The sequence below is a fragment of the Conger conger genome, chromosome 15 (assembly GCF_963514075.1).
Source record: "Conger conger chromosome 15, fConCon1.1, whole genome shotgun sequence".
Classification (NCBI taxonomy): domain Eukaryota; kingdom Metazoa; phylum Chordata; class Actinopteri; order Anguilliformes; family Congridae; genus Conger; species Conger conger.
Genome location: NC_083774.1, coordinates 31115142 through 31137671, shown reverse-complemented (window position 1 = coordinate 31137671; position 22530 = coordinate 31115142). Strand labels below are relative to the sequence as shown.

At 42.3% G+C, this 22530-nt stretch overlaps 33 non-coding genes across 33 annotated transcripts; all 33 read left to right on the top strand.

The window, feature by feature from the left end:
• The first annotated feature begins 95 nt into the window (after positions 1-95).
• Positions 96-236, top strand: LOC133112607 (U4 spliceosomal RNA). Its single transcript, XR_009705435.1, has one exon. It is a non-coding gene; the product is annotated as a U4 spliceosomal RNA (small nuclear RNA).
• A 541-nt stretch (positions 237-777) lies between these two features.
• LOC133112377 (U4 spliceosomal RNA) lies at positions 778-918 on the top strand. The gene has a single exon (XR_009705216.1). It is a non-coding gene; the product is annotated as a U4 spliceosomal RNA (small nuclear RNA).
• Positions 919-1460: 542 nt separating this feature from the next.
• LOC133112376 (U4 spliceosomal RNA) lies at positions 1461-1601 on the top strand. Its single transcript, XR_009705215.1, has one exon. It is a non-coding gene; the product is annotated as a U4 spliceosomal RNA (small nuclear RNA).
• Positions 1602-2142: 541 nt separating this feature from the next.
• LOC133112375 (U4 spliceosomal RNA) lies at positions 2143-2283 on the top strand. Its single transcript, XR_009705214.1, has one exon. It is a non-coding gene; the product is annotated as a U4 spliceosomal RNA (small nuclear RNA).
• Positions 2284-2825: 542 nt separating this feature from the next.
• LOC133112374 (U4 spliceosomal RNA) lies at positions 2826-2966 on the top strand. Its single transcript, XR_009705213.1, has one exon. It is a non-coding gene; the product is annotated as a U4 spliceosomal RNA (small nuclear RNA).
• Positions 2967-3507: 541 nt separating this feature from the next.
• LOC133112373 (U4 spliceosomal RNA) lies at positions 3508-3648 on the top strand. The gene has a single exon (XR_009705212.1). It is a non-coding gene; the product is annotated as a U4 spliceosomal RNA (small nuclear RNA).
• Positions 3649-4189: 541 nt separating this feature from the next.
• Positions 4190-4330, top strand: LOC133112606 (U4 spliceosomal RNA). The gene has a single exon (XR_009705434.1). It is a non-coding gene; the product is annotated as a U4 spliceosomal RNA (small nuclear RNA).
• Positions 4331-4871: 541 nt separating this feature from the next.
• On the top strand, positions 4872-5012 carry LOC133112372 (U4 spliceosomal RNA). Its single transcript, XR_009705211.1, has one exon. It is a non-coding gene; the product is annotated as a U4 spliceosomal RNA (small nuclear RNA).
• Positions 5013-5553: 541 nt separating this feature from the next.
• Positions 5554-5694, top strand: LOC133112371 (U4 spliceosomal RNA). Its single transcript, XR_009705210.1, has one exon. It is a non-coding gene; the product is annotated as a U4 spliceosomal RNA (small nuclear RNA).
• Positions 5695-6235: 541 nt separating this feature from the next.
• LOC133112605 (U4 spliceosomal RNA) lies at positions 6236-6376 on the top strand. Its single transcript, XR_009705433.1, has one exon. It is a non-coding gene; the product is annotated as a U4 spliceosomal RNA (small nuclear RNA).
• A 541-nt stretch (positions 6377-6917) lies between these two features.
• On the top strand, positions 6918-7058 carry LOC133112370 (U4 spliceosomal RNA). Its single transcript, XR_009705209.1, has one exon. It is a non-coding gene; the product is annotated as a U4 spliceosomal RNA (small nuclear RNA).
• Positions 7059-7600: 542 nt separating this feature from the next.
• LOC133112369 (U4 spliceosomal RNA) lies at positions 7601-7741 on the top strand. Its single transcript, XR_009705208.1, has one exon. It is a non-coding gene; the product is annotated as a U4 spliceosomal RNA (small nuclear RNA).
• A 541-nt stretch (positions 7742-8282) lies between these two features.
• LOC133112367 (U4 spliceosomal RNA) lies at positions 8283-8423 on the top strand. The gene has a single exon (XR_009705206.1). It is a non-coding gene; the product is annotated as a U4 spliceosomal RNA (small nuclear RNA).
• Positions 8424-8964: 541 nt separating this feature from the next.
• On the top strand, positions 8965-9105 carry LOC133112366 (U4 spliceosomal RNA). The gene has a single exon (XR_009705205.1). It is a non-coding gene; the product is annotated as a U4 spliceosomal RNA (small nuclear RNA).
• A 541-nt stretch (positions 9106-9646) lies between these two features.
• Positions 9647-9787, top strand: LOC133112604 (U4 spliceosomal RNA). The gene has a single exon (XR_009705432.1). It is a non-coding gene; the product is annotated as a U4 spliceosomal RNA (small nuclear RNA).
• A 541-nt stretch (positions 9788-10328) lies between these two features.
• Positions 10329-10469, top strand: LOC133112365 (U4 spliceosomal RNA). Its single transcript, XR_009705204.1, has one exon. It is a non-coding gene; the product is annotated as a U4 spliceosomal RNA (small nuclear RNA).
• A 542-nt stretch (positions 10470-11011) lies between these two features.
• Positions 11012-11152, top strand: LOC133112364 (U4 spliceosomal RNA). Its single transcript, XR_009705203.1, has one exon. It is a non-coding gene; the product is annotated as a U4 spliceosomal RNA (small nuclear RNA).
• A 541-nt stretch (positions 11153-11693) lies between these two features.
• LOC133112363 (U4 spliceosomal RNA) lies at positions 11694-11834 on the top strand. The gene has a single exon (XR_009705202.1). It is a non-coding gene; the product is annotated as a U4 spliceosomal RNA (small nuclear RNA).
• Positions 11835-12375: 541 nt separating this feature from the next.
• Positions 12376-12516, top strand: LOC133112362 (U4 spliceosomal RNA). The gene has a single exon (XR_009705201.1). It is a non-coding gene; the product is annotated as a U4 spliceosomal RNA (small nuclear RNA).
• A 541-nt stretch (positions 12517-13057) lies between these two features.
• Positions 13058-13198, top strand: LOC133112603 (U4 spliceosomal RNA). Its single transcript, XR_009705431.1, has one exon. It is a non-coding gene; the product is annotated as a U4 spliceosomal RNA (small nuclear RNA).
• Positions 13199-13739: 541 nt separating this feature from the next.
• Positions 13740-13880, top strand: LOC133112361 (U4 spliceosomal RNA). Its single transcript, XR_009705200.1, has one exon. It is a non-coding gene; the product is annotated as a U4 spliceosomal RNA (small nuclear RNA).
• A 542-nt stretch (positions 13881-14422) lies between these two features.
• Positions 14423-14563, top strand: LOC133112360 (U4 spliceosomal RNA). The gene has a single exon (XR_009705199.1). It is a non-coding gene; the product is annotated as a U4 spliceosomal RNA (small nuclear RNA).
• A 541-nt stretch (positions 14564-15104) lies between these two features.
• Positions 15105-15245, top strand: LOC133112359 (U4 spliceosomal RNA). The gene has a single exon (XR_009705198.1). It is a non-coding gene; the product is annotated as a U4 spliceosomal RNA (small nuclear RNA).
• A 541-nt stretch (positions 15246-15786) lies between these two features.
• On the top strand, positions 15787-15927 carry LOC133112602 (U4 spliceosomal RNA). Its single transcript, XR_009705430.1, has one exon. It is a non-coding gene; the product is annotated as a U4 spliceosomal RNA (small nuclear RNA).
• A 541-nt stretch (positions 15928-16468) lies between these two features.
• On the top strand, positions 16469-16609 carry LOC133112358 (U4 spliceosomal RNA). The gene has a single exon (XR_009705197.1). It is a non-coding gene; the product is annotated as a U4 spliceosomal RNA (small nuclear RNA).
• A 541-nt stretch (positions 16610-17150) lies between these two features.
• LOC133112632 (U4 spliceosomal RNA) lies at positions 17151-17291 on the top strand. Its single transcript, XR_009705459.1, has one exon. It is a non-coding gene; the product is annotated as a U4 spliceosomal RNA (small nuclear RNA).
• A 541-nt stretch (positions 17292-17832) lies between these two features.
• LOC133112600 (U4 spliceosomal RNA) lies at positions 17833-17973 on the top strand. The gene has a single exon (XR_009705428.1). It is a non-coding gene; the product is annotated as a U4 spliceosomal RNA (small nuclear RNA).
• Positions 17974-18514: 541 nt separating this feature from the next.
• On the top strand, positions 18515-18655 carry LOC133112356 (U4 spliceosomal RNA). The gene has a single exon (XR_009705195.1). It is a non-coding gene; the product is annotated as a U4 spliceosomal RNA (small nuclear RNA).
• Positions 18656-19197: 542 nt separating this feature from the next.
• On the top strand, positions 19198-19338 carry LOC133112355 (U4 spliceosomal RNA). Its single transcript, XR_009705194.1, has one exon. It is a non-coding gene; the product is annotated as a U4 spliceosomal RNA (small nuclear RNA).
• A 541-nt stretch (positions 19339-19879) lies between these two features.
• Positions 19880-20020, top strand: LOC133112354 (U4 spliceosomal RNA). Its single transcript, XR_009705193.1, has one exon. It is a non-coding gene; the product is annotated as a U4 spliceosomal RNA (small nuclear RNA).
• A 542-nt stretch (positions 20021-20562) lies between these two features.
• Positions 20563-20703, top strand: LOC133112353 (U4 spliceosomal RNA). The gene has a single exon (XR_009705192.1). It is a non-coding gene; the product is annotated as a U4 spliceosomal RNA (small nuclear RNA).
• A 541-nt stretch (positions 20704-21244) lies between these two features.
• LOC133112352 (U4 spliceosomal RNA) lies at positions 21245-21385 on the top strand. The gene has a single exon (XR_009705191.1). It is a non-coding gene; the product is annotated as a U4 spliceosomal RNA (small nuclear RNA).
• A 541-nt stretch (positions 21386-21926) lies between these two features.
• Positions 21927-22067, top strand: LOC133112351 (U4 spliceosomal RNA). Its single transcript, XR_009705190.1, has one exon. It is a non-coding gene; the product is annotated as a U4 spliceosomal RNA (small nuclear RNA).
• Positions 22068-22530: the final 463 nt, after the last annotated feature.

Here is a 22530-nt window from a genome sequence, read left to right as displayed (position 1 = left end):
CAATTCGGTAAAATGGAAATATGTCGCCAAAACTTCCCGTTTTGGAAAAGTCGATGTTTTTGGCTGGGTCCTTCAGGTCGAATTTGGTCAACTTTATCTTTGCGCAGTGGCAGTATCGTAGCCTATGAGGTGTATCCGAGGCGTGATTATTGCTGGTTGAAAACTTAACCCAATACCCCGCCGAGACTGCTTGAAATATTAGCGGGCTTGGCAATTTTTGACAGTCTCATCCGGGACTGGTGTTTTTGTTCAAAAGAAAGAGCGTTGTGTGTATTTGTTTGCTGTTGAAACGATTGTTGGTTTGGAGATGTCGCGTGATGTCGCACGTGCTTTTTCCAAGAAAGGCGGGTTGCATTTATCCCTTTTCGATGATCGGGTGTCAGTTTTGGCAAAAGATATCTCTGAATTGTTTGGAAATGGCCTTTTCTTTTCAAAAGTGGAATTGGGAAAGCCCCTGTGGTTCCACCCACAGACGGAACCCTCACATCTGCTGTTTCTTGCCTGGAACACTTGGGGGCGACGGTGAACATTTAGCATTACCCAAAATGCCCTTTGTGTTCAACTTTGTAAAAACATATAAAAATGTTTCATTATCCTAAAACGTATTATGAAAAAGAACGTATGGTTACCAAATCCGGGTCACAGCTTCAATGGAAATGTATGCATTTTTGGCAAGACTTAGCAATTCGGTAAAATGGAAATATGTCGCCAAAACTTCCCGTTTTGGAAAAGTCGATGTTTTTGGGTGGGTCCTTCAGGTCGAATTTGGTCAACTTTATCTTTGCGCAGTGGCAGTATCGTAGCCTATGAGGTTTATCCGAGGCGTGATTATTGCTGGTTGAAAACTTAACCCAATACCCCGCCGAGACTGCTTGAAATATTAGCGGGCTTGGCAATTTTTGACAGTCTCATCCGGGACTGGTGTTTTTGTTCAAAAGAAAGAGCGTTGTGTGTATTTGTTTGCTGTTGAAACGATTGTTGGTTTGGAGATGTCGCGTGATGTCGCACGTGCTTTTTCCAAGAAAGGCGGGTTGCATTTATCCCTTTTCGATGATCGGGTGTCAGTTTTGGCAAAAGATATCTCTGAATTGTTTGGAAATGGCCTTTTCTTTTCAAAAGTGGAATTGGGAAAGCCCCTGTGGTTCCACCCACAGACGGAACCCTCACATCTGCTGTTTCTTGCCTGGAACACTTGGGGGGCGACGGTGAACATTTAGCATTACCCAAAATGCCCTTTGTGTTCAACTTTGTAAAAACATATAAAAATGTTTCATTATCCTAAAACGTATTATGAAAAAGAACGTATGGTTACCAAATCCGGGTCACAGCTTAAATGGAAATGTATGAATTTTTGGCAAGACTTAGCAATTCGGTAAAATGGAAATATGTCGCCAAAACTTCCCGTTTTGGAAAAGTCGATGTTTTTGGCTGGGTCCTTCAGGTCGAATTTGGTCAACTTTATCTTTGCGCAGTGGCAGTATCGTAGCCTATGAGGTTTATCCGAGGCGTGATTATTGCTGGTTGAAAACTTAACCCAATACCCCGCCGAGACTGCTTGAAATATTAGCGGGCTTGGCAATTTTTGACAGTCTCATCCGGGACTGGTGTTTTTGTTCAAAAGAAAGAGCGTTGTGTGTATTTGTTTGCTGTTGAAACGATTGTTGGTTTGGAGATGTCGCGTGATGTGGCACGTGCTTTTTCCAAGAAAGGCGGGTTGCATTTATCCCTTTTCGATGATCGGGTGTCAGTTTTGGCAAAAGATATCTCTGAATTGTTTGGAAATGGCCTTTTCTTTTCAAAAGTGGAATTGGGAAAGCCCCTGTGGTTCCACCCACAGACGGAACCCTCACATCTGCTGTTTCTTGCCTGGAACACTTGGGGGCGACGGTGAACATTTAGCATTACCCAAAATGCCCTTTGTGTTCAACTTTGTAAAAACATATAAAAATGTTTCATTATCCTAAAACGTATTATGAAAAAGAACGTATGGTTACCAAATCCGGGTCACAGCTTCAATGGAAATGTATGCATTTTTGGCAAGACTTAGCAATTCGGTAAAATGGAAATATGTCGCCAAAACTTCCCGTTTTGGAAAAGTCGATGTTTTTGGGTGGGTCCTTCAGGTCGAATTTGGTCAACTTTATCTTTGCGCAGTGGCAGTATCGTAGCCTATGAGGTTTATCCGAGGCGTGATTATTGCTGGTTGAAAACTTAACCCAATACCCCGCCGAGACTGCTTGAAATATTAGCGGGCTTGGCAATTTTTGACAGTCTCATCCGGGACTGGTGTTTTTGTTCAAAAGAAAGAGCGTTGTGTGTATTTGTTTGCTGTTGAAACGATTGTTGGTTTGGAGATGTCGCGTGATGTCGCACGTGCTTTTTCCAAGAAAGGCGGGTTGCATTTATCCCTTTTCGATGATCGGGTGTCAGTTTTGGCAAAAGATATCTCTGAATTGTTTGGAAATGGCCTTTTCTTTTCAAAAGTGGAATTGGGAAAGCCCCTGTGGTTCCACCCACAGACGGAACCCTCACATCTGCTGTTTCTTGCCTGGAACACTTGGGGGGCGACGGTGAACATTTAGCATTACCCAAAATGCCCTTTGTGTTCAACTTTGTAAAAACATATAAAAATGTTTCATTATCCTAAAACGTATTATGAAAAAGAACGTATGGTTACCAAATCCGGGTCACAGCTTAAATGGAAATGTATGAATTTTTGGCAAGACTTAGCAATTCGGTAAAATGGAAATATGTCGCCAAAACTTCCCGTTTTGGAAAAGTCGATGTTTTTGGCTGGGTCCTTCAGGTCGAATTTGGTCAACTTTATCTTTGCGCAGTGGCAGTATCGTAGCCTATGAGGTTTATCCGAGGCGTGATTATTGCTGGTTGAAAACTTAACCCAATACCCCGCCGAGACTGCTTGAAATATTAGCGGGCTTGGCAATTTTTGACAGTCTCATCCGGGACTGGTGTTTTTGTTCAAAAGAAAGAGCGTTGTGTGTATTTGTTTGCTGTTGAAACGATTGTTGGTTTGGAGATGTCGCGTGATGTCGCACGTGCTTTTTCCAAGAAAGGCGGGTTGCATTTATCCCTTTTCGATGATCGGGTGTCAGTTTTGGCAAAAGATATCTCTGAATTGTTTGGAAATGGCCTTTTCTTTTCAAAAGTGGAATTGGGAAAGCCCCTGTGGTTCCACCCACAGACGGAACCCTCACATCTGCTGTTTCTTGCCTGGAACACTTGGGGGCGACGGTGAACATTTAGCATTACCCAAAATGCCCTTTGTGTTCAACTTTGTAAAAACATATAAAAATGTTTCATTATCCTAAAACGTATTATGAAAAAGAACGTATGGTTACCAAATCCGGGTCACAGCTTAAATGGAAATGTATGAATTTTTGGCAAGACTTAGCAATTCGGTAAAATGGAAATATGTCGCCAAAACTTCCCGTTTTGGAAAAGTCGATGTTTTTGGCTGGGTCCTTCAGGTCGAATTTGGTCAACTTTATCTTTGCGCAGTGGCAGTATCGTAGCCTATGAGGTTTATCCGAGGCGTGATTATTGCTGGTTGAAAACTTAACCCAATACCCCGCCGAGACTGCTTGAAATATTAGCGGGCTTGGCAATTTTTGACAGTCTCATCCGGGACTGGTGTTTTTGTTCAAAAGAAAGAGCGTTGTGTGTATTTGTTTGCTGTTGAAACGATTGTTGGTTTGGAGATGTCGCGTGATGTGGCACGTGCTTTTTCCAAGAAAGGCGGGTTGCATTTATCCCTTTTCGATGATCGGGTGTCAGTTTTGGCAAAAGATATCTCTGAATTGTTTGGAAATGGCCTTTTCTTTTCAAAAGTGGAATTGGGAAAGCCCCTGTGGTTCCACCCACAGACGGAACCCTCACATCTGCTGTTTCTTGCCTGGAACACTTGGGGGCGACGGTGAACATTTAGCATTACCCAAAATGCCCTTTGTGTTCAACTTTGTAAAAACATATAAAAATGTTTCATTATCCTAAAACGTATTATGAAAAAGAACGTATGGTTACCAAATCCGGGTCACAGCTTAAATGGAAATGTATGAATTTTTGGCAAGACTTAGCAATTCGGTAAAATGGAAATATGTCGCCAAAACTTCCCGTTTTGGAAAAGTCGATGTTTTTGGCTGGGTCCTTCAGGTCGAATTTGGTCAACTTTATCTTTGCGCAGTGGCAGTATCGTAGCCTATGAGGTGTATCCGAGGCGTGATTATTGCTGGTTGAAAACTTAACCCAATACCCCGCCGAGACTGCTTGAAATATTAGCGGGCTTGGCAATTTTTGACAGTCTCATCCGGGACTGGTGTTTTTGTTCAAAAGAAAGAGCGTTGTGTGTATTTGTTTGCTGTTGAAACGATTGTTGGTTTGGAGATGTCGCGTGATGTCGCACGTGCTTTTTCCAAGAAAGGCGGGTTGCATTTATCCCTTTTCGATGATCGGGTGTCAGTTTTGGCAAAAGATATCTCTGAATTGTTTGGAAATGGCCTTTTCTTTTCAAAAGTGGAATTGGGAAAGCCCCTGTGGTTCCACCCACAGACGGAACCCTCACATCTGCTGTTTCTTGCCTGGAACACTTGGGGGCGACGGTGAACATTTAGCATTACCCAAAATGCCCTTTGTGTTCAACTTTGTAAAAACATATAAAAATGTTTCATTATCCTAAAACGTATTATGAAAAAGAACGTATGGTTACCAAATCCGGGTCACAGCTTAAATGGAAATGTATGCATTTTTGGCAAGACTTAGCAATTCGGTAAAATGGAAATATGTCGCCAAAACTTCCCGTTTTGGAAAAGTCGATGTTTTTGGCTGGGTCCTTCAGGTCGAATTTGGTCAACTTTATCTTTGCGCAGTGGCAGTATCGTAGCCTATGAGGTTTATCCGAGGCGTGATTATTGCTGGTTGAAAACTTAACCCAATACCCCGCCGAGACTGCTTGAAATATTAGCGGGCTTGGCAATTTTTGACAGTCTCATCCGGGACTGGTGTTTTTGTTCAAAAGAAAGAGCGTTGTGTGTATTTGTTTGCTGTTGAAACGATTGTTGGTTTGGAGATGTCGCGTGATGTCGCACGTGCTTTTTCCAAGAAAGGCGGGTTGCATTTATCCCTTTTCGATGATCGGGTGTCAGTTTTGGCAAAAGATATCTCTGAATTGTTTGGAAATGGCCTTTTCTTTTCAAAAGTGGAATTGGGAAAGCCCCTGTGGTTCCACCCACAGACGGAACCCTCACATCTGCTGTTTCTTGCCTGGAACACTTGGGGGCGACGGTGAACATTTAGCATTACCCAAAATGCCCTTTGTGTTCAACTTTGTAAAAACATATAAAAATGTTTCATTATCCTAAAACGTATTATGAAAAAGAACGTATGGTTACCAAATCCGGGTCACAGCTTAAATGGAAATGTATGAATTTTTGGCAAGACTTAGCAATTCGGTAAAATGGAAATATGTCGCCAAAACTTCCCGTTTTGGAAAAGTCGATGTTTTTGGCTGGGTCCTTCAGGTCGAATTTGGTCAACTTTATCTTTGCGCAGTGGCAGTATCGTAGCCTATGAGGTTTATCCGAGGCGTGATTATTGCTGGTTGAAAACTTAACCCAATACCCCGCCGAGACTGCTTGAAATATTAGCGGGCTTGGCAATTTTTGACAGTCTCATCCGGGACTGGTGTTTTTGTTCAAAAGAAAGAGCGTTGTGTGTATTTGTTTGCTGTTGAAACGATTGTTGGTTTGGAGATGTCGCGTGATGTGGCACGTGCTTTTTCCAAGAAAGGCGGGTTGCATTTATCCCTTTTCGATGATCGGGTGTCAGTTTTGGCAAAAGATATCTCTGAATTGTTTGGAAATGGCCTTTTCTTTTCAAAAGTGGAATTGGGAAAGCCCCTGTGGTTCCACCCACAGACGGAACCCTCACATCTGCTGTTTCTTGCCTGGAACACTTGGGGGCGACGGTGAACATTTAGCATTACCCAAAATGCCCTTTGTGTTCAACTTTGTAAAAACATATAAAAATGTTTCATTATCCTAAAACGTATTATGAAAAAGAACGTATGGTTACCAAATCCGGGTCACAGCTTAAATGGAAATGTATGAATTTTTGGCAAGACTTAGCAATTCGGTAAAATGGAAATATGTCGCCAAAACTTCCCGTTTTGGAAAAGTCGATGTTTTTGGCTGGGTCCTTCAGGTCGAATTTGGTCAACTTTATCTTTGCGCAGTGGCAGTATCGTAGCCTATGAGGTGTATCCGAGGCGTGATTATTGCTGGTTGAAAACTTAACCCAATACCCCGCCGAGACTGCTTGAAATATTAGCGGGCTTGGCAATTTTTGACAGTCTCATCCGGGACTGGTGTTTTTGTTCAAAAGAAAGAGCGTTGTGTGTATTTGTTTGCTGTTGAAACGATTGTTGGTTTGGAGATGTCGCGTGATGTCGCACGTGCTTTTTCCAAGAAAGGCGGGTTGCATTTATCCCTTTTCGATGATCGGGTGTCAGTTTTGGCAAAAGATATCTCTGAATTGTTTGGAAATGGCCTTTTCTTTTCAAAAGTGGAATTGGGAAAGCCCCTGTGGTTCCACCCACAGACGGAACCCTCACATCTGCTGTTTCTTGCCTGGAACACTTGGGGGCGACGGTGAACATTTAGCATTACCCAAAATGCCCTTTGTGTTCAACTTTGTAAAAACATATAAAAATGTTTCATTATCCTAAAACGTATTATGAAAAAGAACGTATGGTTACCAAATCCGGGTCACAGCTTAAATGGAAATGTATGCATTTTTGGCAAGACTTAGCAATTCGGTAAAATGGAAATATGTCGCCAAAACTTCCCGTTTTGGAAAAGTCGATGTTTTTGGCTGGGTCCTTCAGGTCGAATTTGGTCAACTTTATCTTTGCGCAGTGGCAGTATCGTAGCCTATGAGGTTTATCCGAGGCGTGATTATTGCTGGTTGAAAACTTAACCCAATACCCCGCCGAGACTGCTTGAAATATTAGCGGGCTTGGCAATTTTTGACAGTCTCATCCGGGACTGGTGTTTTTGTTCAAAAGAAAGAGCGTTGTGTGTATTTGTTTGCTGTTGAAACGATTGTTGGTTTGGAGATGTCGCGTGATGTCGCACGTGCTTTTTCCAAGAAAGGCGGGTTGCATTTATCCCTTTTCGATGATCGGGTGTCAGTTTTGGCAAAAGATATCTCTGAATTGTTTGGAAATGGCCTTTTCTTTTCAAAAGTGGAATTGGGAAAGCCCCTGTGGTTCCACCCACAGACGGAACCCTCACATCTGCTGTTTCTTGCCTGGAACACTTGGGGGGCGACGGTGAACATTTAGCATTACCCAAAATGCCCTTTGTGTTCAACTTTGTAAAAACATATAAAAATGTTTCATTATCCTAAAACGTATTATGAAAAAGAACGTATGGTTACCAAATCCGGGTCACAGCTTAAATGGAAATGTATGAATTTTTGGCAAGACTTAGCAATTCGGTAAAATGGAAATATGTCGCCAAAACTTCCCGTTTTGGAAAAGTCGATGTTTTTGGCTGGGTCCTTCAGGTCGAATTTGGTCAACTTTATCTTTGCGCAGTGGCAGTATCGTAGCCTATGAGGTTTATCCGAGGCGTGATTATTGCTGGTTGAAAACTTAACCCAATACCCCGCCGAGACTGCTTGAAATATTAGCGGGCTTGGCAATTTTTGACAGTCTCATCCGGGACTGGTGTTTTTGTTCAAAAGAAAGAGCGTTGTGTGTATTTGTTTGCTGTTGAAACGATTGTTGGTTTGGAGATGTCGCGTGATGTCGCACGTGCTTTTTCCAAGAAAGGCGGGTTGCATTTATCCCTTTTCGATGATCGGGTGTCAGTTTTGGCAAAAGATATCTCTGAATTGTTTGGAAATGGCCTTTTCTTTTCAAAAGTGGAATTGGGAAAGCCCCTGTGGTTCCACCCACAGACGGAACCCTCACATCTGCTGTTTCTTGCCTGGAACACTTGGGGGCGACGGTGAACATTTAGCATTACCCAAAATGCCCTTTGTGTTCAACTTTGTAAAAACATATAAAAATGTTTCATTATCCTAAAACGTATTATGAAAAAGAACGTATGGTTACCAAATCCGGGTCACAGCTTAAATGGAAATGTATGAATTTTTGGCAAGACTTAGCAATTCGGTAAAATGGAAATATGTCGCCAAAACTTCCCGTTTTGGAAAAGTCGATGTTTTTGGCTGGGTCCTTCAGGTCGAATTTGGTCAACTTTATCTTTGCGCAGTGGCAGTATCGTAGCCTATGAGGTTTATCCGAGGCGTGATTATTGCTGGTTGAAAACTTAACCCAATACCCCGCCGAGACTGCTTGAAATATTAGCGGGCTTGGCAATTTTTGACAGTCTCATCCGGGACTGGTGTTTTTGTTCAAAAGAAAGAGCGTTGTGTGTATTTGTTTGCTGTTGAAACGATTGTTGGTTTGGAGATGTCGCGTGATGTCGCACGTGCTTTTTCCAAGAAAGGCGGGTTGCATTTATCCCTTTTCGATGATCGGGTGTCAGTTTTGGCAAAAGATATCTCTGAATTGTTTGGAAATGGCCTTTTCTTTTCAAAAGTGGAATTGGGAAAGCCCCTGTGGTTCCACCCACAGACGGAACCCTCACATCTGCTGTTTCTTGCCTGGAACACTTGGGGGCGACGGTGAACATTTAGCATTACCCAAAATGCCCTTTGTGTTCAACTTTGTAAAAACATATAAAAATGTTTCATTATCCTAAAACGTATTATGAAAAAGAACGTATGGTTACCAAATCCGGGTCACAGCTTAAATGGAAATGTATGCATTTTTGGCAAGACTTAGCAATTCGGTAAAATGGAAATATGTCGCCAAAACTTCCCGTTTTGGAAAAGTCGATGTTTTTGGCTGGGTCCTTCAGGTCGAATTTGGTCAACTTTATCTTTGCGCAGTGGCAGTATCGTAGCCTATGAGGTTTATCCGAGGCGTGATTATTGCTGGTTGAAAACTTAACCCAATACCCCGCCGAGACTGCTTGAAATATTAGCGGGCTTGGCAATTTTTGACAGTCTCATCCGGGACTGGTGTTTTTGTTCAAAAGAAAGAGCGTTGTGTGTATTTGTTTGCTGTTGAAACGATTGTTGGTTTGGAGATGTCGCGTGATGTGGCACGTGCTTTTTCCAAGAAAGGCGGGTTGCATTTATCCCTTTTCGATGATCGGGTGTCAGTTTTGGCAAAAGATATCTCTGAATTGTTTGGAAATGGCCTTTTCTTTTCAAAAGTGGAATTGGGAAAGCCCCTGTGGTTCCACCCACAGACGGAACCCTCACATCTGCTGTTTCTTGCCTGGAACACTTGGGGGCGACGGTGAACATTTAGCATTACCCAAAATGCCCTTTGTGTTCAACTTTGTAAAAACATATAAAAATGTTTCATTATCCTAAAACGTATTATGAAAAAGAACGTATGGTTACCAAATCCGGGTCACAGCTTAAATGGAAATGTATGAATTTTTGGCAAGACTTAGCAATTCGGTAAAATGGAAATATGTCGCCAAAACTTCCCGTTTTGGAAAAGTCGATGTTTTTGGCTGGGTCCTTCAGGTCGAATTTGGTCAACTTTATCTTTGCGCAGTGGCAGTATCGTAGCCTATGAGGTGTATCCGAGGCGTGATTATTGCTGGTTGAAAACTTAACCCAATACCCCGCCGAGACTGCTTGAAATATTAGCGGGCTTGGCAATTTTTGACAGTCTCATCCGGGACTGGTGTTTTTGTTCAAAAGAAAGAGCGTTGTGTGTATTTGTTTGCTGTTGAAACGATTGTTGGTTTGGAGATGTCGCGTGATGTCGCACGTGCTTTTTCCAAGAAAGGCGGGTTGCATTTATCCCTTTTCGATGATCGGGTGTCAGTTTTGGCAAAAGATATCTCTGAATTGTTTGGAAATGGCCTTTTCTTTTCAAAAGTGGAATTGGGAAAGCCCCTGTGGTTCCACCCACAGACGGAACCCTCACATCTGCTGTTTCTTGCCTGGAACACTTGGGGGCGACGGTGAACATTTAGCATTACCCAAAATGCCCTTTGTGTTCAACTTTGTAAAAACATATAAAAATGTTTCATTATCCTAAAACGTATTATGAAAAAGAACGTATGGTTACCAAATCCGGGTCACAGCTTCAATGGAAATGTATGCATTTTTGGCAAGACTTAGCAATTCGGTAAAATGGAAATATGTCGCCAAAACTTCCCGTTTTGGAAAAGTCGATGTTTTTGGGTGGGTCCTTCAGGTCGAATTTGGTCAACTTTATCTTTGCGCAGTGGCAGTATCGTAGCCTATGAGGTTTATCCGAGGCGTGATTATTGCTGGTTGAAAACTTAACCCAATACCCCGCCGAGACTGCTTGAAATATTAGCGGGCTTGGCAATTTTTGACAGTCTCATCCGGGACTGGTGTTTTTGTTCAAAAGAAAGAGCGTTGTGTGTATTTGTTTGCTGTTGAAACGATTGTTGGTTTGGAGATGTCGCGTGATGTCGCACGTGCTTTTTCCAAGAAAGGCGGGTTGCATTTATCCCTTTTCGATGATCGGGTGTCAGTTTTGGCAAAAGATATCTCTGAATTGTTTGGAAATGGCCTTTTCTTTTCAAAAGTGGAATTGGGAAAGCCCCTGTGGTTCCACCCACAGACGGAACCCTCACATCTGCTGTTTCTTGCCTGGAACACTTGGGGGGCGACGGTGAACATTTAGCATTACCCAAAATGCCCTTTGTGTTCAACTTTGTAAAAACATATAAAAATGTTTCATTATCCTAAAACGTATTATGAAAAAGAACGTATGGTTACCAAATCCGGGTCACAGCTTAAATGGAAATGTATGAATTTTTGGCAAGACTTAGCAATTCGGTAAAATGGAAATATGTCGCCAAAACTTCCCGTTTTGGAAAAGTCGATGTTTTTGGCTGGGTCCTTCAGGTCGAATTTGGTCAACTTTATCTTTGCGCAGTGGCAGTATCGTAGCCTATGAGGTTTATCCGAGGCGTGATTATTGCTGGTTGAAAACTTAACCCAATACCCCGCCGAGACTGCTTGAAATATTAGCGGGCTTGGCAATTTTTGACAGTCTCATCCGGGACTGGTGTTTTTGTTCAAAAGAAAGAGCGTTGTGTGTATTTGTTTGCTGTTGAAACGATTGTTGGTTTGGAGATGTCGCGTGATGTCGCACGTGCTTTTTCCAAGAAAGGCGGGTTGCATTTATCCCTTTTCGATGATCGGGTGTCAGTTTTGGCAAAAGATATCTCTGAATTGTTTGGAAATGGCCTTTTCTTTTCAAAAGTGGAATTGGGAAAGCCCCTGTGGTTCCACCCACAGACGGAACCCTCACATCTGCTGTTTCTTGCCTGGAACACTTGGGGGCGACGGTGAACATTTAGCATTACCCAAAATGCCCTTTGTGTTCAACTTTGTAAAAACATATAAAAATGTTTCATTATCCTAAAACGTATTATGAAAAAGAACGTATGGTTACCAAATCCGGGTCACAGCTTAAATGGAAATGTATGAATTTTTGGCAAGACTTAGCAATTCGGTAAAATGGAAATATGTCGCCAAAACTTCCCGTTTTGGAAAAGTCGATGTTTTTGGCTGGGTCCTTCAGGTCGAATTTGGTCAACTTTATCTTTGCGCAGTGGCAGTATCGTAGCCTATGAGGTTTATCCGAGGCGTGATTATTGCTGGTTGAAAACTTAACCCAATACCCCGCCGAGACTGCTTGAAATATTAGCGGGCTTGGCAATTTTTGACAGTCTCATCCGGGACTGGTGTTTTTGTTCAAAAGAAAGAGCGTTGTGTGTATTTGTTTGCTGTTGAAACGATTGTTGGTTTGGAGATGTCGCGTGATGTCGCACGTGCTTTTTCCAAGAAAGGCGGGTTGCATTTATCCCTTTTCGATGATCGGGTGTCAGTTTTGGCAAAAGATATCTCTGAATTGTTTGGAAATGGCCTTTTCTTTTCAAAAGTGGAATTGGGAAAGCCCCTGTGGTTCCACCCACAGACGGAACCCTCACATCTGCTGTTTCTTGCCTGGAACACTTGGGGGCGACGGTGAACATTTAGCATTACCCAAAATGCCCTTTGTGTTCAACTTTGTAAAAACATATAAAAATGTTTCATTATCCTAAAACGTATTATGAAAAAGAACGTATGGTTACCAAATCCGGGTCACAGCTTAAATGGAAATGTATGCATTTTTGGCAAGACTTAGCAATTCGGTAAAATGGAAATATGTCGCCAAAACTTCCCGTTTTGGAAAAGTCGATGTTTTTGGCTGGGTCCTTCAGGTCGAATTTGGTCAACTTTATCTTTGCGCAGTGGCAGTATCGTAGCCTATGAGGTTTATCCGAGGCGTGATTATTGCTGGTTGAAAACTTAACCCAATACCCCGCCGAGACTGCTTGAAATATTAGCGGGCTTGGCAATTTTTGACAGTCTCATCCGGGACTGGTGTTTTTGTTCAAAAGAAAGAGCGTTGTGTGTATTTGTTTGCTGTTGAAACGATTGTTGGTTTGGAGATGTCGCGTGATGTGGCACGTGCTTTTTCCAAGAAAGGCGGGTTGCATTTATCCCTTTTCGATGATCGGGTGTCAGTTTTGGCAAAAGATATCTCTGAATTGTTTGGAAATGGCCTTTTCTTTTCAAAAGTGGAATTGGGAAAGCCCCTGTGGTTCCACCCACAGACGGAACCCTCACATCTGCTGTTTCTTGCCTGGAACACTTGGGGGCGACGGTGAACATTTAGCATTACCCAAAATGCCCTTTGTGTTCAACTTTGTAAAAACATATAAAAATGTTTCATTATCCTAAAACGTATTATGAAAAAGAACGTATGGTTACCAAATCCGGGTCACAGCTTAAATGGAAATGTATGAATTTTTGGCAAGACTTAGCAATTCGGTAAAATGGAAATATGTCGCCAAAACTTCCCGTTTTGGAAAAGTCGATGTTTTTGGCTGGGTCCTTCAGGTCGAATTTGGTCAACTTTATCTTTGCGCAGTGGCAGTATCGTAGCCTATGAGGTGTATCCGAGGCGTGATTATTGCTGGTTGAAAACTTAACCCAATACCCCGCCGAGACTGCTTGAAATATTAGCGGGCTTGGCAATTTTTGACAGTCTCATCCGGGACTGGTGTTTTTGTTCAAAAGAAAGAGCGTTGTGTGTATTTGTTTGCTGTTGAAACGATTGTTGGTTTGGAGATGTCGCGTGATGTCGCACGTGCTTTTTCCAAGAAAGGCGGGTTGCATTTATCCCTTTTCGATGATCGGGTGTCAGTTTTGGCAAAAGATATCTCTGAATTGTTTGGAAATGGCCTTTTCTTTTCAAAAGTGGAATTGGGAAAGCCCCTGTGGTTCCACCCACAGACGGAACCCTCACATCTGCTGTTTCTTGCCTGGAACACTTGGGGGCGACGGTGAACATTTAGCATTACCCAAAATGCCCTTTGTGTTCAACTTTGTAAAAACATATAAAAATGTTTCATTATCCTAAAACGTATTATGAAAAAGAACGTATGGTTACCAAATCCGGGTCACAGCTTCAATGGAAATGTATGCATTTTTGGCAAGACTTAGCAATTCGGTAAAATGGAAATATGTCGCCAAAACTTCCCGTTTTGGAAAAGTCGATGTTTTTGGGTGGGTCCTTCAGGTCGAATTTGGTCAACTTTATCTTTGCGCAGTGGCAGTATCGTAGCCTATGAGGTTTATCCGAGGCGTGATTATTGCTGGTTGAAAACTTAACCCAATACCCCGCCGAGACTGCTTGAAATATTAGCGGGCTTGGCAATTTTTGACAGTCTCATCCGGGACTGGTGTTTTTGTTCAAAAGAAAGAGCGTTGTGTGTATTTGTTTGCTGTTGAAACGATTGTTGGTTTGGAGATGTCGCGTGATGTCGCACGTGCTTTTTCCAAGAAAGGCGGGTTGCATTTATCCCTTTTCGATGATCGGGTGTCAGTTTTGGCAAAAGATATCTCTGAATTGTTTGGAAATGGCCTTTTCTTTTCAAAAGTGGAATTGGGAAAGCCCCTGTGGTTCCACCCACAGACGGAACCCTCACATCTGCTGTTTCTTGCCTGGAACACTTGGGGGGCGACGGTGAACATTTAGCATTACCCAAAATGCCCTTTGTGTTCAACTTTGTAAAAACATATAAAAATGTTTCATTATCCTAAAACGTATTATGAAAAAGAACGTATGGTTACCAAATCCGGGTCACAGCTTAAATGGAAATGTATGAATTTTTGGCAAGACTTAGCAATTCGGTAAAATGGAAATATGTCGCCAAAACTTCCCGTTTTGGAAAAGTCGATGTTTTTGGCTGGGTCCTTCAGGTCGAATTTGGTCAACTTTATCTTTGCGCAGTGGCAGTATCGTAGCCTATGAGGTTTATCCGAGGCGTGATTATTGCTGGTTGAAAACTTAACCCAATACCCCGCCGAGACTGCTTGAAATATTAGCGGGCTTGGCAATTTTTGACAGTCTCATCCGGGACTGGTGTTTTTGTTCAAAAGAAAGAGCGTTGTGTGTATTTGTTTGCTGTTGAAACGATTGTTGGTTTGGAGATGTCGCGTGATGTCGCACGTGCTTTTTCCAAGAAAGGCGGGTTGCATTTATCCCTTTTCGATGATCGGGTGTCAGTTTTGGCAAAAGATATCTCTGAATTGTTTGGAAATGGCCTTTTCTTTTCAAAAGTGGAATTGGGAAAGCCCCTGTGGTTCCACCCACAGACGGAACCCTCACATCTGCTGTTTCTTGCCTGGAACACTTGGGGGCGACGGTGAACATTTAGCATTACCCAAAATGCCCTTTGTGTTCAACTTTGTAAAAACATATAAAAATGTTTCATTATCCTAAAACGTATTATGAAAAAGAACGTATGGTTACCAAATCCGGGTCACAGCTTAAATGGAAATGTATGAATTTTTGGCAAGACTTAGCAATTCGGTAAAATGGAAATATGTCGCCAAAACTTCCCGTTTTGGAAAAGTCGATGTTTTTGGCTGGGTCCTTCAGGTCGAATTTGGTCAACTTTATCTTTGCGCAGTGGCAGTATCGTAGCCTATGAGGTTTATCCGAGGCGTGATTATTGCTGGTTGAAAACTTAACCCAATACCCCGCCGAGACTGCTTGAAATATTAGCGGGCTTGGCAATTTTTGACAGTCTCATCCGGGACTGGTGTTTTTGTTCAAAAGAAAGAGCGTTGTGTGTATTTGTTTGCTGTTGAAACGATTGTTGGTTTGGAGATGTCGCGTGATGTGGCACGTGCTTTTTCCAAGAAAGGCGGGTTGCATTTATCCCTTTTCGATGATCGGGTGTCAGTTTTGGCAAAAGATATCTCTGAATTGTTTGGAAATGGCCTTTTCTTTTCAAAAGTGGAATTGGGAAAGCCCCTGTGGTTCCACCCACAGACGGAACCCTCACATCTGCTGTTTCTTGCCTGGAACACTTGGGGGCGACGGTGAACATTTAGCATTACCCAAAATGCCCTTTGTGTTCAACTTTGTAAAAACATATAAAAATGTTTCATTATCCTAAAACGTATTATGAAAAAGAACGTATGGTTACCAAATCCGGGTCACAGCTTAAATGGAAATGTATGAATTTTTGGCAAGACTTAGCAATTCGGTAAAATGGAAATATGTCGCCAAAACTTCCCGTTTTGGAAAAGTCGATGTTTTTGGCTGGGTCCTTCAGGTCGAATTTGGTCAACTTTATCTTTGCGCAGTGGCAGTATCGTAGCCTATGAGGTGTATCCGAGGCGTGATTATTGCTGGTTGAAAACTTAACCCAATACCCCGCCGAGACTGCTTGAAATATTAGCGGGCTTGGCAATTTTTGACAGTCTCATCCGGGACTGGTGTTTTTGTTCAAAAGAAAGAGCGTTGTGTGTATTTGTTTGCTGTTGAAACGATTGTTGGTTTGGAGATGTCGCGTGATGTCGCACGTGCTTTTTCCAAGAAAGGCGGGTTGCATTTATCCCTTTTCGATGATCGGGTGTCAGTTTTGGCAAAAGATATCTCTGAATTGTTTGGAAATGGCCTTTTCTTTTCAAAAGTGGAATTGGGAAAGCCCCTGTGGTTCCACCCACAGACGGAACCCTCACATCTGCTGTTTCTTGCCTGGAACACTTGGGGGCGACGGTGAACATTTAGCATTACCCAAAATGCCCTTTGTGTTCAACTTTGTAAAAACATATAAAAATGTTTCATTATCCTAAAACGTATTATGAAAAAGAACGTATGGTTACCAAATCCGGGTCACAGCTTAAATGGAAATGTATGCATTTTTGGCAAGACTTAGCAATTCGGTAAAATGGAAATATGTCGCCAAAACTTCCCGTTTTGGAAAAGTCGATGTTTTTGGCTGGGTCCTTCAGGTCGAATTTGGTCAACTTTATCTTTGCGCAGTGGCAGTATCGTAGCCTATGAGGTTTATCCGAGGCGTGATTATTGCTGGTTGAAAACTTAACCCAATACCCCGCCGAGACTGCTTGAAATATTAGCGGGCTTGGCAATTTTTGACAGTCTCATCCGGGACTGGTGTTTTTGTTCAAAAGAAAGAGCGTTGTGTGTATTTGTTTGCTGTTGAAACGATTGTTGGTTTGGAGATGTCGCGTGATGTCGCACGTGCTTTTTCCAAGAAAGGCGGGTTGCATTTATCCCTTTTCGATGATCGGGTGTCAGTTTTGGCAAAAGATATCTCTGAATTGTTTGGAAATGGCCTTTTCTTTTCAAAAGTGGAATTGGGAAAGCCCCTGTGGTTCCACCCACAGACGGAACCCTCACATCTGCTGTTTCTTGCCTGGAACACTTGGGGGCGACGGTGAACATTTAGCATTACCCAAAATGCCCTTTGTGTTCAACTTTGTAAAAACATATAAAAATGTTTCATTATCCTAAAACGTATTATGAAAAAGAACGTATGGTTACCAAATCCGGGTCACAGCTTAAATGGAAATGTATGAATTTTTGGCAAGACTTAGCAATTCGGTAAAATGGAAATATGTCGCCAAAACTTCCCGTTTTGGAAAAGTCGATGTTTTTGGCTGGGTCCTTCAGGTCGAATTTGGTCAACTTTATCTTTGCGCAGTGGCAGTATCGTAGCCTATGAGGTTTATCCGAGGCGTGATTATTGCTGGTTGAAAACTTAACCCAATACCCCGCCGAGACTGCTTGAAATATTAACGGGCTTGGCAATTTTTGACAGTCTCATCCGGGACTGGTGTTTTTGTTCAAAAGAAAGAGCGTTGTGTGTATTTGTTTGCTGTTGAAACGATTGTTGGTTTGGAGATGTCGCGTGATGTGGCACGTGCTTTTTCCAAGAAAGGCGGGTTGCATTTATCCCTTTTCGATGATCGGGTGTCAGTTTTGGCAAAAGATATCTCTGAATTGTTTGGAAATGGCCTTTTCTTTTCAAAAGTGGAATTGGGAAAGCCCCTGTGGTTCCACCCACAGACGGAACCCTCACATCTGCTGTTTCTTGCCTGGAACACTTGGGGGCGACGGTGAACATTTAGCATTACCCAAAATGCCCTTTGTGTTCAACTTTGTAAAAACATATAAAAATGTTTCATTATCCTAAAACGTATTATGAAAAAGAACGTATGGTTACCAAATCCGGGTCACAGCTTAAATGGAAATGTATGAATTTTTGGCAAGACTTAGCAATTCGGTAAAATGGAAATATGTCGCCAAAACTTCCCGTTTTGGAAAAGTCGATGTTTTTGGCTGGGTCCTTCAGGTCGAATTTGGTCAACTTTATCTTTGCGCAGTGGCAGTATCGTAGCCTATGAGGTGTATCCGAGGCGTGATTATTGCTGGTTGAAAACTTAACCCAATACCCCGCCGAGACTGCTTGAAATATTAGCGGGCTTGGCAATTTTTGACAGTCTCATCCGGGACTGGTGTTTTTGTTCAAAAGAAAGAGCGTTGTGTGTATTTGTTTGCTGTTGAAACGATTGTTGGTTTGGAGATGTCGCGTGATGTCGCACGTGCTTTTTCCAAGAAAGGCGGGTTGCATTTATCCCTTTTCGATGATCGGGTGTCAGTTTTGGCAAAAGATATCTCTGAATTGTTTGGAAATGGCCTTTTCTTTTCAAAAGTGGAATTGGGAAAGCCCCTGTGGTTCCACCCACAGACGGAACCCTCACATCTGCTGTTTCTTGCCTGGAACACTTGGGGGCGACGGTGAACATTTAGCATTACCCAAAATGCCCTTTGTGTTCAACTTTGTAAAAACATATAAAAATGTTTCATTATCCTAAAACGTATTATGAAAAAGAACGTATGGTTACCAAATCCGGGTCACAGCTTAAATGGAAATGTATGCATTTTTGGCAAGACTTAGCAATTCGGTAAAATGGAAATATGTCGCCAAAACTTCCCGTTTTGGAAAAGTCGATGTTTTTGGCTGGGTCCTTCAGGTCGAATTTGGTCAACTTTATCTTTGCGCAGTGGCAGTATCGTAGCCTATGAGGTTTATCCGAGGCGTGATTATTGCTGGTTGAAAACTTAACCCAATACCCCGCCGAGACTGCTTGAAATATTAGCGGGCTTGGCAATTTTTGACAGTCTCATCCGGGACTGGTGTTTTTGTTCAAAAGAAAGAGCGTTGTGTGTATTTGTTTGCTGTTGAAACGATTGTTGGTTTGGAGATGTCGCGTGATGTGGCACGTGCTTTTTCCAAGAAAGGCGGGTTGCATTTATCCCTTTTCGATGATCGGGTGTCAGTTTTGGCAAAAGATATCTCTGAATTGTTTGGAAATGGCCTTTTCTTTTCAAAAGTGGAATTGGGAAAGCCCCTGTGGTTCCACCCACAGACGGAACCCTCACATCTGCTGTTTCTTGCCTGGAACACTTGGGGGGCGACGGTGAACATTTAGCATTACCCAAAATGCCCTTTGTGTTCAACTTTGTAAAAACATATAAAAATGTTTCATTATCCTAAAACGTATTATGAAAAAGAACGTATGGTTACCAAATCCGGGTCACAGCTTAAATGGAAATGTATGAATTTTTGGCAAGACTTAGCAATTCGGTAAAATGGAAATATGTCGCCAAAACTTCCCGTTTTGGAAAAGTCGATGTTTTTGGCTGGGTCCTTCAGGTCGAATTTGGTCAACTTTATCTTTGCGCAGTGGCAGTATCGTAGCCTATGAGGTTTATCCGAGGCGTGATTATTGCTGGTTGAAAACTTAACCCAATACCCCGCCGAGACTGCTTGAAATATTAGCGGGCTTGGCAATTTTTGACAGTCTCATCCGGGACTGGTGTTTTTGTTCAAAAGAAAGAGCGTTGTGTGTATTTGTTTGCTGTTGAAACGATTGTTGGTTTGGAGATGTCGCGTGATGTCGCACGTGCTTTTTCCAAGAAAGGCGGGTTGCATTTATCCCTTTTCGATGATCGGGTGTCAGTTTTGGCAAAAGATATCTCTGAATTGTTTGGAAATGGCCTTTTCTTTTCAAAAGTGGAATTGGGAAAGCCCCTGTGGTTCCACCCACAGACGGAACCCTCACATCTGCTGTTTCTTGCCTGGAACACTTGGGGGCGACGGTGAACATTTAGCATTACCCAAAATGCCCTTTGTGTTCAACTTTGTAAAAACATATAAAAATGTTTCATTATCCTAAAACGTATTATGAAAAAGAACGTATGGTTACCAAATCCGGGTCACAGCTTAAATGGAAATGTATGAATTTTTGGCAAGACTTAGCAATTCGGTAAAATGGAAATATGTCGCCAAAACTTCCCGTTTTGGAAAAGTCGATGTTTTTGGCTGGGTCCTTCAGGTCGAATTTGGTCAACTTTATCTTTGCGCAGTGGCAGTATCGTAGCCTATGAGGTTTATCCGAGGCGTGATTATTGCTGGTTGAAAACTTAACCCAATACCCCGCCGAGACTGCTTGAAATATTAGCGGGCTTGGCAATTTTTGACAGTCTCATCCGGGACTGGTGTTTTTGTTCAAAAGAAAGAGCGTTGTGTGTATTTGTTTGCTGTTGAAACGATTGTTGGTTTGGAGATGTCGCGTGATGTCGCACGTGCTTTTTCCAAGAAAGGCGGGTTGCATTTATCCCTTTTCGATGATCGGGTGTCAGTTTTGGCAAAAGATATCTCTGAATTGTTTGGAAATGGCCTTTTCTTTTCAAAAGTGGAATTGGGAAAGCCCCTGTGGTTCCACCCACAGACGGAACCCTCACATCTGCTGTTTCTTGCCTGGAACACTTGGGGGGCGACGGTGAACATTTAGCATTACCCAAAATGCCCTTTGTGTTCAACTTTGTAAAAACATATAAAAATGTTTCATTATCCTAAAACGTATTATGAAAAAGAACGTATGGTTACCAAATCCGGGTCACAGCTTAAATGGAAATGTATGCATTTTTGGCAAGACTTAGCAATTCGGTAAAATGGAAATATGTCGCCAAAACTTCCCGTTTTGGAAAAGTCGATGTTTTTGGCTGGGTCCTTCAGGTCGAATTTGGTCAACTTTATCTTTGCGCAGTGGCAGTATCGTAGCCTATGAGGTTTATCCGAGGCGTGATTATTGCTGGTTGAAAACTTAACCCAATACCCCGCCGAGACTGCTTGAAATATTAGCGGGCTTGGCAATTTTTGACAGTCTCATCCGGGACTGGTGTTTTTGTTCAAAAGAAAGAGCGTTGTGTGTATTTGTTTGCTGTTGAAACGATTGTTGGTTTGGAGATGTCGCGTGATGTCGCACGTGCTTTTTCCAAGAAAGGCGGGTTGCATTTATCCCTTTTCGATGATCGGGTGTCAGTTTTGGCAAAAGATATCTCTGAATTGTTTGGAAATGGCCTTTTCTTTTCAAAAGTGGAATTGGGAAAGCCCCTGTGGTTCCACCCACAGACGGAACCCTCACATCTGCTGTTTCTTGCCTGGAACACTTGGGGGCGACGGTGAACATTTAGCATTACCCAAAATGCCCTTTGTGTTCAACTTTGTAAAAACATATAAAAATGTTTCATTATCCTAAAACGTATTATGAAAAAGAACGTATGGTTACCAAATCCGGGTCACAGCTTAAATGGAAATGTATGAATTTTTGGCAAGACTTAGCAATTCGGTAAAATGGAAATATGTCGCCAAAACTTCCCGTTTTGGAAAAGTCGATGTTTTTGGCTGGGTCCTTCAGGTCGAATTTGGTCAACTTTATCTTTGCGCAGTGGCAGTATCGTAGCCTATGAGGTTTATCCGAGGCGTGATTATTGCTGGTTGAAAACTTAACCCAATACCCCGCCGAGACTGCTTGAAATATTAGCGGGCTTGGCAATTTTTGACAGTCTCATCCGGGACTGGTGTTTTTGTTCAAAAGAAAGAGCGTTGTGTGTATTTGTTTGCTGTTGAAACGATTGTTGGTTTGGAGATGTCGCGTGATGTCGCACGTGCTTTTTCCAAGAAAGGCGGGTTGCATTTATCCCTTTTCGATGATCGGGTGTCAGTTTTGGCAAAAGATATCTCTGAATTGTTTGGAAATGGCCTTTTCTTTTCAAAAGTGGAATTGGGAAAGCCCCTGTGGTTCCACCCACAGACGGAACCCTCACATCTGCTGTTTCTTGCCTGGAACACTTGGGGGCGACGGTGAACATTTAGCATTACCCAAAATGCCCTTTGTGTTCAACTTTGTAAAAACATATAAAAATGTTTCATTATCCTAAAACGTATTATGAAAAAGAACGTATGGTTACCAAATCCGGGTCACAGCTTAAATGGAAATGTATGAATTTTTGGCAAGACTTAGCAATTCGGTAAAATGGAAATATGTCGCCAAAACTTCCCGTTTTGGAAAAGTCGATGTTTTTGGCTGGGTCCTTCAGGTCGAATTTGGTCAACTTTATCTTTGCGCAGTGGCAGTATCGTAGCCTATGAGGTTTATCCGAGGCGTGATTATTGCTGGTTGAAAACTTAACCCAATACCCCGCCGAGACTGCTTGAAATATTAGCGGGCTTGGCAATTTTTGACAGTCTCATCCGGGACTGGTGTTTTTGTTCAAAAGAAAGAGCGTTGTGTGTATTTGTTTGCTGTTGAAACGATTGTTGGTTTGGAGATGTCGCACGTGCTTTTTCCAAGAAAGGCGGGTTGCATTTATCCCTTTTCGATGATCGGGTGTCAGTTTTGGCAAAAGATATCTCTGAATTGTTTGGAAATGGCCTTTTCTTTTCAAAAGTGGAATTGGGAAAGCCCCTGTGGTTCCACCCACAGACGGAACCCTCACATCTGCTGTTTCTTGCCTGGAACACTTGGGGGCGACGGTGAACATTTAGCATTACCCAAAATGCCCTTTGTGTTCAACTTTGTAAAAACATATAAAAATGTTTCATTATCCTAAAACGTATTATGAAAAAGAACGTATGGTTACCAAATCCGGGTCACAGCTTAAATGGAAATGTATGAATTTTTGGCAAGACTTAGCAATTCGGTAAAATGGAAATATGTCGC